We start from the raw sequence: 16,686 nt of genomic DNA on the forward strand, positions 1-16,686 counted from the left end.
CCAGCCATAATCTGCTTGCATAGAGAAGCACAGAGAGCCATGCTAGTAAATCTGACACTCCCCTCCCCCCAGCACTGTCACTGCTGTCCAAAGGTGCCCCTGTTTTCCTTCATCCAGAGTGAGTGGGGGCACTCTAATACAGGAGGTGGTGTGTTACTGGCCAGATCACCAGGTGAAAACAGAGGGTAAAAGCCTAAAAAATAAAAACAAAACAAATGCAACCATCACATTTAATGACTGTCAAGTTGCAATATATGACCTTTTTAGTTTAATACTGCTTTAAAGTGGAACTAAACCCTATCCTTTTCAGCCAAGTAAGCTGCCATCTTGGTCTCTGATCTGCAACTGCCATGGTGCTGCACATGCGATTAGTTACGACATCAGCCATTCAATGGTTTGACAGTTTGGTTGAGAACACAAGCAAATGTGACAGCAATCCCAGCATGTGGAGAATGCTAACTTTTTTGAAACCATTAAATCAGTGGGTTAAGTTCTGCTTTAATGGAGAGAAAACAGTAAAGTGGAACTAAACCCTCCTACCCTTTAAAGCTAAGGAAACTGCTTCTGTTTGATCTGCAACTACCATGGTGGTGCACGTGTGATCAGTTATGACACAAGCCATTTGATGGTTAGGTTGAGAACACAAGCAAACGTTACAGTTAGCAATCCCTGCATCGCAGGAACGTGACCTTAAGTTACACTTTATGATTTACTTCTGTTCAGGAGTGCTGGGCTTCAGCAAAATGGACGCCTCCAGCAAGAAGAAACTGGAACAATGCTGGAGGCAATTTACAGCACACACTAATTTTGGAAGCATAATTAATAATGTAGAATGCATGTTCCTGGCTAAAAAAAAAACAAAAAAAAAATCATCAAGTTATGGGTAAAGTTCTGCTTTACTGGCACTGCAGAGAATGCATTAAAAATGGAACTAAACCTTCCTATCAATTTCTGCAATGGAAGCTGCCAACTGCAACTGCCATGGAGCTGTACATGTGATCAGTTATGACAACAGCCATTTAAAGGTTTGACAGTTTGATTGAGGGCACAAGCAAATGTGACAGTTTGGCTGGGTTCACATATATACGAATTGGATGCGGATTTTCTCCGCATTAAATTCGCATGACAGGCAAATGTGACCGGCTCTCTGTCGGTTTACACAGGTGCAGGGTGGCCGCGGAGCGGAGTGCAAAAAAGCGGTCCCGTGCGTGTGTGTTTGGGTCTGGCTCAAGTGCGAAGGCAAGAATTCTGACCCGAATCACACCTGAACCCGCGGCTGCACATATATGAATAGCCTTCACATGTCGGAATGTAAGGGTCCGTTCACACGGCGTTCGGTTTGTTTCATCAGTTCCACCATGTTTTTTTAAAGTAAAAACTGATCAGTTTCTCAACAGTTTTTACATCCTCTACCAATGCAAAAATTTACTGAGTGTCTGTTTATATCTATTTTTCGTCTGGTCTTTTTTCTACGGAACAAAAAAAAAAAAAAAAAAAAAAAAAAAAAAAAAAAAAAAAGGACCTCCTTCCATTTAAAGAAAAAAAAAAAATGTGTATGTATGTATGTATGTATGTATGTATGTATGTATGTATGTATATATATATATATATATATATATATATATATATATATATATATATATATATATATATATATATATACACATACATACATAAAAAATTTTAACAGAAGCGGATGAAAAACGGATGATTATCCCCCCCCCCCCCCATAGGAATACATTGGTGTCTGTTTTTCATTTGTAAACAGACATATGGAAAGCCCATGGGAAAGGGGCCTGTTTTTTGATGAGTTTAGTCCCGCTTTAAAAGGCGTTCGGTTTGTTTCATCAGTTCCACCATGTTTTTTTAAAGTAAAAACTGATCAGTTTCTCAACAGTTTTTACATCCTCTACCAATGCAAAAATTTACTGAGTGTCTGTTTATATCTATTTTTCGTCTGGTCTTTTTTCTACGGAACAAAAAAAAAAAAAAAAAAAAAAAAAAAAAAAGGACCTCCTTCCATTTAAAGAAAAAAAAAAAAATGTGTGTGTATGTATGTATATATATATATATATATATATATATATATACACACACATACAAAAAATTTTAACAGAAGCGGATGAAAAACGGATGATTATCCCCCCCCCCCCCCCCCCATAGGAATACATTGGTGTCTGTTTTTCATTTGTAAACAGACATATGGAAAGCCCATGGGAAAGGGGCCTGTTTTTTGATGAGTTTAGTCCCGCTTTAAAAGGTAAAAAAAAAAAATTGACTTTAGAATCACTTTGGTGTATGTAAAGCCAAAACTTTTCGCTTTTAATTTTAGTTTTGAATGGAGTATTTGAATGGTTAGCCACCCCCCCCCCCCCCGCCCCCACCAAATTCTTGTTGCTACTTTTGCCCTCCCGGAGGAGATCCACCCTCCGTCTGTCCCAGAGAGAGACTAAAGCTTTGGGTGATCCCAACAGGAATAAAGGGCAAGCCTCCCAAAAGACGGAATGCCTCGTCCATGTGGGTGTATTATAGTGGATGCAGGCGCCATGTTTGCCCGTGGGTGGGGATTGCTGAGGTAGGTAGGCAGACAGTCCCATTCATACCAACTAGGACACAGACGTCGGTCCTAATCCACAAGCTGTGAGTGTGCACGGCTCTGACCGAACACTGTCTGGGTTCAGGGCTGTTGCCTCCCCCCCCCCGGGGCAGACCCGGCCCCTGCACTATCATACACCCATGCGAACAAATCCTAAGGGTTCTGCTGATTCCTATGGGAGGGTTTCCCACACTCCTGGGAGATTTCCTCTTACTTCCTGTTGTGTCCATTGTATGGGAAGTAAAGCAAAATCTCCACAATTGGAAAATAACCCCCAGGGGGCGCTCTCCTGCCATGAGATAGGAGGGGACCTCCATTCCATCTACCCATAGACTCCTAGCTGGAGGAGCCACCACCACTGAGGAATCATCAACACCCACTGATCTTCTCCTGCACTGTCCCTTCATGTAGGGGGCGATGGCTGACAGTCTACAGCATTCCATGTATAGGACACTTCCTCTGCCATGGTGACCCTGCAAGGGGTAGGCAACCTGGGGCCCTTTTCCTACATATCCCATGAGGCATAGCAAGGCTGGCAGTTACAATTATTCCCAGAGGCATGCTGGGACTTGTAGTTCTGCAACAGCTGTTTTGCCTGCCCCTGCTGTACAACCAGGCTGAGCCTTCCACCCCTTGCTTGTCACCAACAAGTCCACAACTCTAATAAAACATGGCTGCCTTCCCCGGCTGACCTCTCTCCTTCAGCAGCCCACAGAACCCGCCACTCCGCCTGGACTCCTGTGTCTGTCCGCTCCGCAGCCCACAGCCTATTTACCTCACAACTCTTCAGGGCGCCGCCATCTTGCATCGCAGCGCTCCCCCTCTTCCGTCCTTCTCCTTCCGCCGGTGACACAAAGTAGTCCCCTCTACCAACCCCCCGCGCTAGTCTGTCACCCCCCTCAGCCGCACCCCATGAGGTCCAATGGATCAGTCCCCGTCCCCGACCCCGTCCCCTGTGGTGGCGGCGGCAGCAGGACCCCCGCTGAGAGAATAAGCCAATCGGCGCGGCGGAAGGATATCAGAGCGGAGGACGTATGACTCGTGACTGAGGGGAGCCGGATCTTTTCGGCTGCGGTGACGTCATTGGATTCTATTAAAGTCTTGGAGAGGGGCGGGGAGGGGGCGTCTCGTGAGGTGAAAGTGTCAGAGCCCAGGAGGGGGAGGAGTCAGTGTCACCAGCCCCCAGGAGGGGGAGGAGTCAGTGTCATCAGCTGCAACAATGTAACATGTGCAGGGAGAATATCAAGTTCAGAACCCCCCCCCCCCCCCCCAGGAAACAAAGTATACAATTCAGAAAAACACCCCCCAGGAAACAGAGTAACAATACAATGAAACATTCTCCCAGAAAACAAAGTACAGAGATACACCCCCTGGAAACAAAGTAGCAAATACAGGGAGAGACTCTTCCAGGGAACAAAGTAACAAGGAAACACCTCCCCTTTGGAATAAAAAGTATATATAAAAAACACTCCCCAGGAAACAAAGTAACAAATAAAGGGTTAGGTTCTCTCAGGAAACAAAGTATCTAATACCAGGGGACACTCCTCAGGAAAGAAAGTAACAATTACAGAGAAATACTCCCCCAGTAAACAAAGTACCAAATACAGGGAGGCACTTCCCCAGAAAACAAAGTAACAAGTACATGGAAACCCTCTACCAGTAAACAAAGTAACAATACAGGAAAACACTCCCACAGGAAGAAAAAGTACCAAATACAGAGAGTCACTCTCCCAGGAAGCAAAGTAACAAGTACAAGAACCCCTCCCAGGAAAAAAGTGTCAAGTTCAGGAGATCATTCCCCCAGGAAACAAAGTTACTAATACAGAGTGAAGTTCTCCCAGGAAACAAAGTTACTAATACAGAGTGAAGTTCTCCCAGGAAACAAAGTAACTAATTTCAGAGAGACACTCCTCAGGAAATAAAGTAACACATTCAGAAAAACATTCCACCAGTAAACAAAGTAACAAATACAGGGAGTGAGGGAGACATTCCCAGGCAAGGTATCTTGTTGCTGGGGTCACCAGGCCATATTTCTGCTCCACCTGAGGACATGAGAACACCGGCTGAGCCTCATTTTAAGAGGCTTCCCACCCCCACCCACGCATAGCACTGCAGGACATGAGCAGTCATCACAGGGCTTTATCTATCAGCACATAATCAGCTGAGTATTTTCTCATCACGGTTTTATAGTAGATTCACGGTGTGCATGTACGCTGGACTGGGCACATAAAGGCTTCCTGAGGACACTCAACTATTGGATGAAACACGTTGACTGGTCACGAATAGGCTTCCTGAGGACACTCAGCTATTGGGTGAAACATTTTGACTGGTCACATATAGGCTTCCTGAGGACGCTTAGCTATTGGGTGAAACGTTTTGACTGGTCACATATAGACTTGCTAAGGACACCCAGCTGTTAGGTGAAACATGTTGACTGGTCACATATAGGCTTCCTGAGGATGCCCAGCTATTGGGTGAAATATGTTGACTGGACACATATAGGCTTTCTGAGGACACCCAGCTATTGGGTGAAATATGTTGACTGGGCATATATAGGCTTCCTGAGGACGCCCAGCTATTGGGTGAAATGTGTTGACTGGGCACATATAGGCTTCCTGAGGACGCCCAGCTATTGGGTGAAATGTGTTGACTGGGCACATATAGGCTTCCTGAGGACGCCCAGCTATTGGGTGAAATGTGTTGACTGGGCACATATAGGCTTCCTGAGGACGCCCAGCTATTGGGTGAAATGTGTTGACTGGGCACATATAGGCTTCCTGAGGACGCCCAGCTATTGGGTGAAATGTGTTGACTGGGCACATATAGGCTTCCTGAGGACACCCCGCTTTTGGGTGAAAGGTGTTGAGGTGGAATTTGGGCACATGTCACTTCCGGTGTCAATCTTTCTCCCTGTAACAGCTGGCTCCTGAACTCACTATATTACACATGCTGTACATATCTGGTGCTGATAATTAGGCACATTTAAATGTGAGTTTTTCAGTAAGACATTGTGTACAATGAAGGTTGTTGCCTCTGGTGATTTATGGTTTTGAGCACTGATGCAGATATCTGGGGAAGGTGGTGCTGACATCCAGGAGGATTGGCCTCTTCATTAGGTCCATACTGACCCTAGTTCCTGTGAGGGCAGCAGGCACTTTCACATGCATGGACTTTTTGATGATTGCACAGGACTTTGTTGATTGCATGGTGTACATTGCACTAAATAGATGATCCACTTTGATTGATGTCTATTATGTGTTATTGATTCCTACACGTAGGGTTGCCACCTCATCCCTTTAAACCCGAACACATATTGATGACACAGGTTCTGTGGCTGATTAAGGTGGTAATTAAACTCACTTGGTGATGTATCTGCATTTAATTAGCCTCAGAACCCGTGTAATTCGTATGTGTTTGGGTTTAAAGGGACGAGACGGCAACCCGACCTACACGTTCCATTTAGATCTGATCATAACTCTTCATTAGCAAGTCAAAGGGACACACAAGGATCATTTCCCCACTTAGGGCTCATTTAGACCTGAATGGAGGTGAAACACGCACTCCGCATATTGAATTCTTGCATATCTATTTTGCACTTAATACATTTCAGAAAAGAAACCTTCAATCGTAGACTGTTAGCTGTTCACCCAAGAAGAATGTAAACTCCAGAGGATTGTGTGTCACAATTCAATAGTTTTACTGTTCTGCTTGTAAACAGCCATCTAATGATTCTTTAGTCATGCGCCCTCTAGAGGACATTTAGCAAACTGCACATTGTTTTTCTGCAAGAACAATAGTGTGAGCAGTCAGTTGAGCAGAGTTGCAGTGTCCTAGCTGTAATCTATGGCATTTCATCTCTGAATCTTTTGTTTTGCAAATCATTGCAGCCTCTGTGCAATAAAAAGCACCCAGCATGTAAACTATGATTAGGATTGAGTAGCTGATACATAAGCATTAGAAAATTCTGATTTAAATAAGCAGCAAAATGAATTTTAGGGACCGATCAGTGCCTCCAAACAAAGCATGGTGAACCTTTTGTCTCAGTCCCGGGAGAGGAGGCAGCAAAACAAGCAGTGTAGCATAGATAGGGACCTAGTGAAATGATGTCACTACTAACTACTGTTGTAATGTTATTGTAGTGAGAACTGTTTTCATGGGGCACCTACTGCTGGTAAAGAATTTAGCTTTCCCAGGAGCTTTTTCATGATGAACAATTTCACTCATAGGAGTGTATTTATTTATTAAAAAAAAAAAAAAAAACGGTATAGCTGTTCATCCATTAAAACTGCATAAACATTTATTCTTTGCTAGCGAGGCAAAATCAAATGTTCCTAGGCTATATTCTCTGCAGATCAAATGTTATTTATTGAAAAAAAAAAAATTGTGACTGGGGAAGATGCTGCATTGCGGCCACTAGATGGAGGTTAGGAGTATACTTATTTCCTATAAAATAATCAGCGCCATCTAGTGACCATAATGTGGTATTTTCCCCAGGCAAACTTTGTTTCTTTTTCAATTGTATTTGACACTTTTCAATACAAAGAGCAATGGGGGGTAACAAGGATCCTCAAACAGTTTTTTTTCCCAATGAATAGCATTTGATTTGCACAGAATATAGCCTAAAGACTTTTGATTTTGCCAATTAGCACAGAATGAATTTACATTTTGATGGACGAACAGCTATGCAAATTTGACACCCCATAGAGTTACTGATCAAAAAGTGTAAACAAACACAAGATAAAAATGCGATATAGTGCAGCTTACCAGTCCTCAGTATTGGTGACTGCGTCGGTTTATTTCTTGCTTTATTTTAGCCTGGTAATCCAGCTAGAAACACACTTCCTGTCCTAGGATAGCAATGCTCACTCATTGTAATGTATCTATGGGGGAGCAGTGTTGTCACCCTAGAAGAGGACTACAGAAAACCCCCTTCATCTATAGAATTGAGAAGGGAGGTGTTCTGTAGCCCCCCAGAGATAGCTGCGAATAACTTTATCTACAACCCCAATTCCTTAAAAGTTGGGGACGCTGTGGAGTTGATTTCCTAGAACAGTGATGGCGAACATTGGAGCCCCAGATGTTTTGAAACTACATTTCCCATGATGCTCATGCACTCTGCAGTGTAGCTGAGCATCATGGGAAACGTAGTTCCAAAACATCTGGGGTGCCAAGGTTCGCCATCACTGTCCTAGAACTAGAGAGTGCAAAATCTTGAGCCGCTCTGCATAGAAACCAATCAGCTTCCAGGTTTTATTGTCAAAGCTTAACTGAATAAGCTAAAGTTAGAAGCTGATTGGCCACCATGCACAGCTGCACCAGATTCTGCACTCTCCTAGTTTCGTTAATCAACCCCTGCGTAAAATGTGCATGCAACAGAATGCAATGATTTGCAGTTCTCAGAAACCCATATTTTGTTTACAATAGAAAACTTTTCAAATGTTTAAATTGAGAAAATGTACCATTTTAGAAAAAGATAAGGTCATTTTGAAATTGATGACAGCAACACTTCTCCAAAAAAGTTGTTTCCTATGATCACCAGCTCCATCTAATGGCTATAATGCAGCAGCTTCCTGATTGAGGTATTTCAGGAAAATACCACATTAAGGCCACAAGATGGATCTGATGTTCATAGGAAGTAAACATATTATACACAATGCAGTGTTTATCTGTGATGGCTAACCAAATACCTAAAGTGGTTGTAAACCTCAGACATGAAATATGAACAAAGCATATCTCTCAATAGTGTCTGCTGCTTTGTTCCTCTGCTATCAGTATGAATCACTTCTGACAAGTTTTCCTGACACCAAGAGAAAAAAGGTGACAGGGAAGGGAGCTTCAGCTGATGGACAGCCTCAGCTCTGTTCCTGTGTGGAGGGGGGTGTGTCCTTTCCCTCCAATCAGCTCTCAGATCTCTCCTCACTGAGCTCTGCAGATTGTAAAAATACAGAAATAGATACATTCCTTCATGTATCCTACAAAGGGGAAAATCATGAGGAAATGGGGACATTAAAGTGCCCAAAACAGAAAAAAAAGCAGCAATAAATTACATAAAAACACATATTTATTACTCTCCGGAAATAATGAAAATGTTCTGAAAACGAATCATTCTAAGAAAACAAATATGATGAATATATATATATATATATATATATATATATATATATATATATATATATATACGTTGCGGTTTGCAAGTGGTTTGCCAAGATTATGGCTGAAGATATCGGCCATATTCCCAGTAATGTTTTTTTAAGCTAGCTGCTGGCTTTCTCAGGAAACTGTTTTGAGCGGCTCATGAGCCGCTGGAATGTTTTCTGAAGTGGCGGGAGGGGACGCCCCTCCCCCCTTCCTGCTGCTCGCCGGTATTTCTTGGGATTACCATTTCCGCCGGTTCACCCAAGAAACGATCCGATGGTGTGGCTGGCTGATCCCATAGGCGTTCAAAGAGTAGATACTCTTTGATTGCCTCTATGGCCTTCGAGGACCGGAGCGAAGTCAGTACGTCACTTCCGGTCCAGGTGGGAGGAAAATCTTTTTTTTTTGTTCTTAAAGCAAAAGATCAAAAAAAAAAAATCTTTTTTTTGATCTTTTGCTTTTAAAGGTAGAAAAGAGATTTGGGGTCTTTTTGACCCCAGATCTCTCCATAAAGAGGACCTGTCATCCGTATTTCTATTACAAGGGATGTTTACAGCACTCAAAAAAAAGGGACAGTGTAAAAAGAAAAAGTAAAATAAATACGAAAAACCTTTTTTTTGAAAATACCCCCATCCCTCCATGCTTACGCGCACAAACAAAAAAAAATGTAAGTCTCGCACGCATATGTAAACGGTATTCCCACCACACGTGTGAGGTATCGCTGCAAACGAGTAGGTAACCTGTAAAGACGTTTAATGCGTCGCCTATAGAGATTTCTGAGTGTCATCGTTTATCGCTATTCCACGAGCGTGCGCAGTTTTAACGTAATATGTTAGGTATCTATTTACTCGGCGTAACATCATCTTTCACATTATACAGAAAAAAAATGTGGTAAATATTTTAGTTTTTTTTTTTTTAATTCGTTAAAGTATATTTTTTTCCCAAAAAAAACACTGCGCAATTAGCATGTGACATAAAAAATTGCAATGATCGCTATTTTATTCCCACTAGGGTCTCTGCTAAAAAAAAAAAAAAAAAAAAAAAGCATAATGTTTGGGGGTTACAAGTAGTATTCTAGCAAAAAAATACTGATTTAAACTTGTAAACAAAAAGTGCCATAAAAGGCCTGGTCGGCAAGTGTTTAACAAATAAAAACCAAAACATCGTTCAATGTTTTCCGTCGTACACATCTCTACTATTCAGTAAAGTTCTACCTGTCATTCTCATTCACACTTGCAGCCAGGGATGGGGGCAGTAAAAATAGGTGGTTGAGCCCACCTTAGGATACAATGGTGGTACACATGCTGTTGCAAAAAATGATACTGATAGAGGTAATACGCCACAAAACATTGATGGATAAACAATATTACATCAGATACCCCTTGACACGTTCGGGCAGCATTGCCATCAAATGCATCTCATGCAAATAAATGGGGGCTGCTCAGCAACTGCCCTGCAACAGTGTGTAATGTGGTGGTGCAGAGTTTTTAGGGTTAAAACAGGCGACATATTGCCTCCCAGCCACCGCCCTCTGGAAAGCGATCCACTGTGGATTGTATGGACTGACGCAGGTGTGAACGCTCCCTTAAAAAATTGCAGTCGTAGTTACTGCTCAGCAATTCCATATTGCAAACATTAGCAAGAAAGTATTAATAAGCTATCAATGATACAATAATAATAATAACCAGGATGTCATGTGCGACACAATGTTGGATAGACTAATGTTCCCTGGGAAAAACTCAGAGATCCACACCCCTTAAATCAGTCTGGAATGAAAGTATATTTATAGAGGCAGCTGAGCATGACAGCAAATAAAGCAGAGAATGAAACATATGGGAACAGGTGTGATGTGACAGTATAGGCACGGTGCCAGGGAACCATAGTTAGGTAAACAAAGCTGTAATATAACTTCAGAGGAAAGACGAGGGTTCTGTTAATCTATGTCAGTGCTAAAATCATGTTAGAAAAAGCAGCCAAGCCCAATAACCCGAGGGTAGACTACACATGACCCATGCCTAGAAACTCAGAGGCCCAGTGACCATGTCAGTGTACTGGTTGAAGGACCTACATAGGATACCAAGTTCTTAAAGACTAGCTCAGCCATTCTCAACCAGGGTTCTGTAGAACCTTGGGGTTCCTCCAGAGGTTGCTATGGGTTCCTTGAGCTGTGGCTGATGAACCACCTTTTTGATGGCGCCTACAGAGTTCAAGGTTTAACATCACTTAGCAAAGCCAGCAGCATGACACAAAATATCTTTCTAGCTGTCTTTAAGGGTGGCATTCTGAGCACCACTTTAAGGGGAACATTCTTCCTATTGACCACCGGTATAAGGAGCATTGTTCCTATTGACCCCTAATGAATTGGTTTTAGTAAGGGTTCCTCGAGACTTGAAAATTATTTTTGGGGTTCCTCTAAGGTTAAAAGGTTGTTAAAGCCTGGACTAGATTAAGGTCTACTAATATCTACAGTTCACAGACACCCCTAGGATTCTAGGTCTATACCCTGACACAGCCTGGGGGCAACTTAGGCCTGATTCACATCTATGCAGGTTGCAGTTTGCATATTCCAGGTGTATTTTCCTTTTTTCATTACACATTTTTGATCCATTGAAGTCTATGGAACCAAAAACCAGAAAAAAATCCCTGGCTTTTTCCATAAAATGCACAGATGTGAACTATATCTATAAGAAACCATGTTCAATGGACTGTAGTGTGTTTTTGTAAAACTGTAAACGCACAAAAAAATGCATAGGTGTGAACCAGGCCTAAGTGGTATTAAATCTATAGCAACTGCCATCAGGTTGTTCCTCCATGAGAACAGTTCAGTACTGGTTCTCATATATATTCTATTGCCAAAAGTATTGGGACGCCTGCCTGTACACGCCCATAAACTTTAATGGCATCCCAGAATGCTGTCCACAAGGTTTAGGAGTGTGTCTATGGGAATGTTTGACCATTCTTCCAGAAGCGCATTTGTGAGGTCAGGCACTGATGTTGGACAAGAATACCTGGCTCTGAGTCTCCGCTCTAATTCATCCCAAAGGTGTTCTAGCAGGTTGAGGTGTAGGCCAGTCAAGTTCCTCCACCCCAAACTCGCTTATCCACACTATATTGCCAAAAGTATTGGGCCACCCCTCCAAATCATTTGGTGGAGGGGGGATTATGGTGTGGGGTTGGGCTTGGCCCCTTAGTTCCAGTGAAGTGAACTCCTAGTGCATCCGCATACCAAGACATTTTGGACAATTTCATGCTCCCAACTTTGTGGGTACAGTTTGGGGATGGTGCCTTCCTGTTCCAACATGACTGCCCAACAGTGCACAAAGCAAGGTCCATAAAGTCATAAATGAGCAAGTTTGGGGTGGAGGAACTTGACTGGCGTGCACAGAGTCCTGACCTCAAACCGAAAGAACACCTTTGGAATGAATGGTCTTCTTCATTCTGGAAGAATGGTCAAACATTCCCAGAAGAGTTGAAGCTGTTATAGCTGCAAAGGGTGGGCCAACTCAATATTAAACCCTACAGACTAAGACTGGGATGCCATTAAAGTTCATGTACGTGTAAAGGCAGGTGTCCCAATACTTTTGGTAATATAGTGTAGATCTGTGAAGTCATCCAAGTTTTACCCTGTGCTGAGAGGGAGTGGTGTTGCCCCAAAAACACGTTGGTTGTTTTTATATAATTTTTTTTATCAACAACTCAATATATCTTTGACTCTTATACGATTTCTGTCTGGTGCTCCTTTCTGTATTTTTAAGGTTTTTATTGCTGTGTCCCAGTTAGGGAGATACATTCCCACTTTTTGTCTTGATGACCATTGTCACCAGGACAGAAAGCGAGGGGACATTCAAAATGTTAAAGTGCTTGTTACCCCAACATTTTATATTCCTGATATGTGCCTGCTGTACCATGTACTTGTGTTAAAAAGTATCCTGTTCTCTTTGGATTTCTGCATTTGTGTAAAATGCCTGGTGATCCTGCCTATGTTCCTGCTTTCCTATTTAGAACTGACCACACTAGGCACAGAAGCTCATCCATCTTAGCATGGTCACTTTTCTGACTGTGCTTGGAGAACAGCCTGCCTGTGCTCCAATGATCAGACTTGTGCTGACCCAGCTGTTCACTGGGAAGATCAGTGTATTGCTATTTCTTTGCCTCCTGCTAAAACGACCCCACCCCCCTGCAGTCTCCACCCCACCTCTTATGCAGCTCAGAACAGAGGTTATGTGATCACTTAGAAAAAAAAAGTATAAAAAAGGTATTTATTGTAGTTCACATCTTAAGGGCCACTGATGAATTGGGATCCCCCACCCTGCAAAGCCAGGCACACCAAATTTTCACAGGCACTTCAGAGAACAGTCCATGACTTTGTTTTTTTATTTGTTATTTATTGAGGGTAACAACTTGGTAGGGATGAGGGGTTATGGGATGGCCACTTGACTTCAACAACTTCAGGGGAAACTTCCTATATACAGTCTCTATATACAGCCTCTATATGCTCCAGTCTTCCTCCAGCACACACTTGTTTGCAGAACCCAGCTTATCACTGTGTGAAGATCTGACAGTCACTCAGTCAGATTAAGGGCAATGGCTCATTACAGGCAGGAACCCGTGGCCCCTTGGTTGAATAAGAAAGTATTACAGTGTAGTGGTGGCCAATCCATAAGGGGCACAGGGGCTCCACCCCCCCCCAATCCAAGCGATCGGCCTACAATATACATGCAGGACGCTGGGCGCATGGATTCCAATGGGGTTAGAGCCTGAGGCTCTAATTGGCTTCAAAAAAGGGTGGGCTCGGGGTGCATTGCATTGGAATCAGGAAGCAGGTCCTGAGACCCGATTGGCCAGGGAGTCTTAGGTCAGGAGGAGAAGCAACGGCCCCGGCTCTTCTCAAGCTGGAGCAAGGAGCAGCAGCCCTACCACGGATCCTCTTCATCTGCCTCCTAAGGTTGCTGCTGGCTTTTAATTTTTTTTTTTGGGGGGGGGGGGGGCGGAACACTGCTTTAAATGACTCACATCATCAAACAAATTTTATTATTACAAAGAAAATATAAATAACACTGCGCTAACCCAATGTGAAAAGCAGCTACATAAAATATGACCAATATTGTAAACAGAAGTAAAAGTGAAATGCAGCGCTAAAAATGATAACCAATGGTAAAAGGCACATCAGACATGGTGACCATTACCAATATATACATAGCTGAAACACATGAAGCATAATACCAAAAAATTGAATATAGACGGGATATAGTAAAGTCCCAATGTATGGCTATGAGTCTGATACAAGAGAGTTCCAAACATAGGCTAAATATGAATGTTGGACTGATGTAGAAATCTTCTCTTGTATATCATGAGTTGTACGATCATGGGAAGTGAATAGATGGAATACGCTTACCAGCAGGAGTGGATTCGGATGCCGGTGACACCGAATCAAACAGGCTCTGAGATACTTAATGGACGATGGTTGGACAATGGTTGGTCCTGGAAATCCCGGATCTCGAGGGGGATCTATCCTCTATGGTCCACGTCACGACTGTCCGTTCAGAAGAACGAGGGGGAATTCTCCGCCACAAACAAGTCTCCAGAGCATGGATGGTTCCCAAAAAGATGGATAGGACGCCAATAGTGCAGATCAAATGACGTATTTTATTGGATATAACCAATAATCAACAAACGATATAAAAACGTGATCATGTGTAAAACAATAAAATCAAGTGTAGGAAAGAGTAAGGCTCACCCGACGCGTTTCATCCACATGGACTTCAACAGGGGCATCTACATCAGTCCAACATTCATATTTAGCCTATGTTTGGGACTCTCTTGTATCAGACTCATAGCCATACATTGGGACTTTACTATATCCCGTCTATATTCAATTATTTGGTATTATGCTTAATGTGTTTCAGCTATGTATATATTGGTAATGGTCACCATGTCTGATGTGCCTTTTACCATTGGTTATCATTTTTAGCGCTGCATTTCAAATTTTTTTATTACATAAAGATAATACGAGTAAATCCAAAATGCAGTTTTTAAACGATGGTTTCATTTATTAAGGCAAAAAAGCTGTCCAAACCTGCCTGGCTTTATGTGAAAAAGTAATTGCCCCCTAAACCTAATAACTGGTTGTGCCACCCTTGGCTGTAACAACTGCAATTAAGCATTTGCGATAACTGGCAATGAGTCTTTCACATTGCTGTGGAGCAATTTTGGCCCACTCTTCTTTGCAAAATTGTTTTAATTCAGCCAAATTGGGTTTTCAAGCATGAACGGCCTGTGTAAGGTCATGATACAGCATCTCAATTGTATTTAAGTCCAGGCTTTGACTAGGCCAAACAAAACCTACATTTTGCTTTGTTTGAACCATTTGGAGGGGGACTTGCTGTTGTGTTTCAGATCATTGTCCTGCTGCATAACCCATGGGCACTTGCGCTTGAGGTCACAAACTGATGACCGGACATTCTTCTTTAGGATTTTCTGGTAGAGCTCAGAATTCTTGGTTCCATCAGTTTTGGTAAGTCGTCCAGGTCCTGAAGCTGCAAAGCAGGCCCAGACCATCACGCTACCACCACCATGTCTGACTGTTGGTATAATGTTCTTGTCATGAAATGCTGTATTAGTTTTGTGCCAGATGTAACAGGACGCACACCTTCCAAAAAGTAAAATTTTTGTCTCATCAGTCTACAAAAAATTTGCCTAAAAATCTTGGGGATATTCAAGATGTTTTTTGTTAAATGTAAGATGAGCCTTTGTGTTCTTTTTGGTCAGCAGTGGCTTTGGCCTTAGAACTCTCCCATGGATGCCATTTTGCCCAGTCTCTTTCTTATTGTTGATTCATGAACACTGATCTTACCTGAGACAAGTGAGGCCTACAGTTCTTTAGATGTTGTTCTGGGTTCTTTTATGACCTCCTGGATGAGTCGTTGTCATGCTCTTGGAGTAATTTTTGTAAGCTGGTGTCAGGGCTGGCTCAGCACTTCCTTCTCTGAGCTGGTCGCTCAGCTGTCGGCTAATTGCCAGCTCTCATCTCTCTCACAGTTAACCAGCTGTTGTGGATCTGCTCGTCAGTCCCGCCTACTTAAAGATCTCCAGCTCACTTCATTCCTGCCTTTGCCTTGGTCACATCACAAGAAACCATCTCCTACATTCCTGTTTATAGATTGCCTTTTCTGACATCCCTTCTGGCTCCTTATCCTGCTTGCTGTACCTCTACTTGGATCCCTGACTTCTGGCCTGGCTGATTACCCGATCTGGTTACAGAACTCTGGCTTGGCTGACTGGTTCATGGTTTCTGACAGCCGGCCACTCCTGGGAAAGTTCACCACTGTTCCAAGTTATCTCCATTTGTGGACAATGGCTTTCCTCGTGGTTCACTGGAGTTCCAAAAATGGCTTTGAAAATCTTCCTAGACCGATACATGTACATCACTTTGTTTCTAGTCTGTTCTTGAATTTTTTTAGATTGTGGCATGATGTGTGGCTTTTTGTGATCTGGTAGTGTGCTTCACTGTATCAGACAGCTTCTATTTAAGTGATTTATTGATTTAACAGGTCTAGCAGTAATCAGGCCTGGGCGTGGCAAGTGAATTTTAACTCAACTTTCCAAAAAATTGTGGTTAATGACAGTTCATGATTCAGCATGGGAGGGGGCAATTACTTTTTCACATAGGACCAGGCAGTTTTGAACAGCTTTTTTCTCTTAATAAATTCAATAATAATTTAAAAACTGCATCTTGGATTTACTCAGGTTACCTTTGTGTAATATAAAAATTTTAAATGTGAGAAATATGCAAAATAAAATAAAAATCAGGCAGGGGGCAAATACTTTTTCACACAACTGTGTATATATATATATATATATATATATATATATATATATATATATATATACACATATACACACACACACACACACACGTGTACAGAAATGTTTTGTCTTTCATTTCTATTTTAAAC

General features: G+C 42.4%; 1 protein-coding gene across 2 annotated transcripts in view; it reads right to left on the reverse strand.

Moving 5' to 3' along the window:
- The window catches only part of TSC1 (TSC complex subunit 1), a 122,105-nt gene extending 118,677 nt beyond the window's left edge, over nucleotides 1–3,428 (reverse strand). Inside the window, exon 1 of one of the 2 annotated variants that reach the window (XM_073600546.1) lies at nucleotides 3,372–3,428. The gene's annotated coding sequence lies outside the window, so the exon portion shown is untranslated. The other variant, XM_073600547.1, reaches the window with a different exon arrangement.
- Between the last annotated feature and the right edge of the window lie 13,258 nt (nucleotides 3,429–16,686).

The sequence above is a fragment of the Aquarana catesbeiana genome, linkage group LG09, assembly GCF_042186555.1.
Source record: "Aquarana catesbeiana isolate 2022-GZ linkage group LG09, ASM4218655v1, whole genome shotgun sequence".
Taxonomy (NCBI): domain Eukaryota; kingdom Metazoa; phylum Chordata; class Amphibia; order Anura; family Ranidae; genus Aquarana; species Aquarana catesbeiana.